Raw genomic sequence first — 3,871 nt, forward strand, 5'->3', positions numbered from 1 at the left:
CCTTTACTCCAATCCTCCCACTTTGTTTTACTCCTTTGTCCTAGGTCGGTTGTTCAAAACAAGTGAGAAATGATATCAAAATCTGCCACCAAGCTTTCCAATTAAACAACATGGCACCTGGTGTGCACATAAAGGCGTCAAGCCAGGAGAAAACCGCAGGCACACTGAGTTGGCCAAAATCAACATGCTTTGGGATTCGTGCGAAATACAAGGGTCTGATTTAAGAACAATGCAACAGATGAAAGATGAATGGTTGGGTGAACAGCTCAGAGATATTTTCTGTGGTAAGATTGACAAAAGGTGGTTGAACAGTGACAAGCAGGGTCTTCAAGAGGAAATCAAAGTTATCAGGGCGAGTGAAGGAACAATAGATCTTGAGGCCAAAGCCAGTGATTTAAATCAGGGAAGAACAACATGTGCGCTGAGTTGGTAACAATCAATATGCTTGGGAGTCCATGTGAAACACAAAGGTTTGGCACATATCAATTTAGGAACCACGCAACAGACAGAGGGTGTTTTGGTGAATGGATCAGAAGTAGTCTCCGTGTCAAGGGTAGCAAAGAAAGTGGTTAGTCAATAAACAAGCAAGATCTTCGAGGGGGAATCAGTTATCGTGACAAGTGAAAGAACAATAAACTCAAGGCTAAAGGCAGTGGTCAAGAAAGAACATCATATACACATAGCAGGGACAATAGACATGTTGCGGGATTCCTATGAGACATGAGGATTGGGGAGATGACCGTTCATGCAATGCAACAAATGGAGGATGATGGGCCACCTTCGAAGTTCAAGGCCACAAACCAACCACCACATTTTAAACTCACAAGTTTTCGTTGTTTGGAAACAGGAACAAAGCAGTGCAAGAAAGTTGGTTCAACAGTAAGGGAACAAGAAAGGAAAGAAAAGAAAAGGAACAAGAGGAGAACCGACAAAAGGGAAGTTTCTCAAATCATTGACCTTTGCCATTACTTTTCACAATGTTTCCTCCTAGGATAAAAGGCCTAGTCTGATGGAGTTTTATAGAGTCAAAATCTTAGTCTGATGAATCTTTCTCCTAAGATAACAAGAGACCTAGTCTGATGAATCTTCTCCTAGAGTCAAAATCTTAGTCTGATGAACCTTTCTCCTAAGATAACAAAAGTGGACCTAGTCTGATGAATTTTCTCCTAGGAGCTAAATCTTAGTCTGACGAATTTTTCTCCTAAGATAACAAAAGGGGACCCAGTCTGATGAATCTTCTCCTAGAGTCAACATCTTAGTCTGATGAACCTTCCTCCTAAGATAACAAAATGAACCTAGTCTAATGAATTTTCTCCTAGGATCACATCTTAGTCTGACGAATTTTTCTCCTAAGATAACTAAAATAGACCTAGTCTGATGAATCTTTCTCCTAAGATAGGAAATCTTAGTCTGATGAATTGTTCTCCTAAGATTGAAGACCTAGTCTGGTAGGCTTTCTCCTAGGATCAAAATCTTAGTCTGAGGAATCTTTCTCCTAAGATAGAAGGCCTAGTTTGATGAATTTGCTAGTCAAATGTCCTTGGTTTTACTCACAGGATCATGCTCGGTGGTACACCTGGGACGACCTGGCTCAAGCATTTGCATGTCATTTTCAATACAATCTCGAAATTGTCCCGGACCGGCTGTCATTGACCAAAATCGAGAAGAGGCCCGGCGAAAGTTTTAGAGAGTACGGTTTCCGTTGGAGAGAACAGGCAGCAAGAGTTGATCCGCCGATGAAAGAGAATGAGATGGTTGATTATTTCCTTCAGGCTTTGGAGCCAACCTGCTATGGTCATCTGGTGTCTGCGGTGGGGAAAACTTTCAATGAGGTCGTAAAGATGGGAAGTATGGTGGAAGAAGGTCTCAAGTCTAACAAGATTATGAGCTATTCGGCACTCAAAGCAACTACGCAGGCTATTCAAAGCGGCACCGGAGGAGTATTGGGAAAGAAAAAGAAAGAGGAAGTGGCAGTAGTGGAATCAAGGGTCTGGTCCAGGAGTTCGTCACCATATTATCACCAACCTCGCCCCCACCCCCAAGCTTACCCACATACTCGATATGGCCCACCACAGCATTACTACCCACCTCCTACTCCCCATTTCTCCGTCCATCATGCCCAGACATACCCCCAACCCCCTACCCATGCAAAATGGCACGCACCTACTCCCCAAAATACTTACCCATCTCACAACGCTTACCCACCCCCAAGAACCAACAGAAATTCCGCTGGAACCAGTTACCGACCCAATTCCGCATTTAAAAATGATAGGTTACAAAAGAAGAAGACTTTTACTCCCTTGGGTGAATCTTATACCAGCCTGTACCACAGATTAAGGCAGTTAGGCATGTTGAACCCGATCGAATCCAAATTACCAAACCCTCCCCCAAGGAACCTGGACCATTCAGTAAGCTGTGAGTATTGCTCTGGAGCGCCTGGACATGACACGGAGAAATGTTGGCATCTGAAAACCGCCATTCAGGAACTCATTGATACACGGAGAATTGAGGTGCAGGCTCCGGAGACTCCCAATATCACGCAGAATCCGCTACCAATTCATCATGAGGNTTATCAGCAACGCATTCATCATCTCCTTCAATGTTCGATTCTTTCTCTCCGCAATTCCGTTAGATTGTGGAGAGTAAGGGGCAGTTGTTTGGTGAATAATGCCATTTTCCAAACATATTTCTTCAAAAGGAGATTCATATTCGCCACCCCTATCACTTCTTATCATTTTGATCTTTTTGTTTAGTTGTGTTTCAACTTCACTCTTGTATTGCTTAAAAGCATCAATTGCCTCATCTTTACTATTAAGTGAATAAACATAGCAATATCTCGTGCTATCGTCAATAAAAGTAATAAAATACTTTTTCCCACCGCGAGATGGTGTTGACTTCATGTCACAAATATCTGTGTGAATTAAGTCTAAAGGACTTGAATTCCTTTCAACGGACTTATAACGATGCTTAGCATACTTTGATTCCACACATATTTGACATTTGGAATTAATGCAATCAAATTTTGGCAATACTTCTAAATTTATCATCTTTCGCAATGTTTTGAAGTTGACGTGTCCTAAACGTGAATGCCATAAAGTGTTTGACTCAAGTAAGTAAGAAGAAGCATTCACTTTATTGATAGGAACTGCTATTACATTTAGCTTAAAAAGGCCCTATTGGAAACAAAAATACATTTGAATCCATTCTTGACAAGAAGTGAGGTAGACACCAGATTCTTGCGAATTTCTGGAACATGGAGAACTTGGTTTAGAGTCACAATCTTTCCCGACGTCATCTTCAACGCAATCTTGCCAACTCCTTCAATTTTGGCTGTAGACGAATTTCCCATGAAAATTGTCTCGTCGGGTCCTGCGGGGGCATAAGAAGAAAATAACTCCTTGTTAGCGCAAACATGGCCGGTGGCTCCAGAATCAATCCACCATTCTTTAGGATTTCCTACCAAGTTGCATTCAGACAACATGGCACAGAAGTCCTCCATGTCTTCAGCATTTTCAACCATGTTAGCTTGATTCTTCTTCTTCTTATCATTCTTTGGTGCACGACAATCCACGGCCTTATGCCCAGATTTTCCACAGTTTTGGCAATTACCCTTGAACTTCTTTTTGCTTGGGTAGTTCTTTGGTCCAGAAGCCTTCTTTCTCTTCTTGGTTTGTGGCGCCTCCTCAACAATGTTAGCCCCCATTATTGTCGAGTTCCCACGTGACTTCTTTTCAGCATTTTTATTGTCTTCTTCTATCCTCAAACGCACAATCAAGTCTTCAAGTGTCATCTCCTTCCGCTTGTGTTTTAGATAGTTCTTAAAATCTTTCCACAACGGAGGTAATTTCTCAATGAAAGCGGCGACTTGAAA

Source organism: Nicotiana attenuata, unplaced genomic scaffold (genome assembly GCF_001879085.1).
Source record: "Nicotiana attenuata strain UT unplaced genomic scaffold, NIATTr2, whole genome shotgun sequence".
Taxonomy (NCBI): Eukaryota; Viridiplantae; Streptophyta; class Magnoliopsida; order Solanales; family Solanaceae; genus Nicotiana; species Nicotiana attenuata.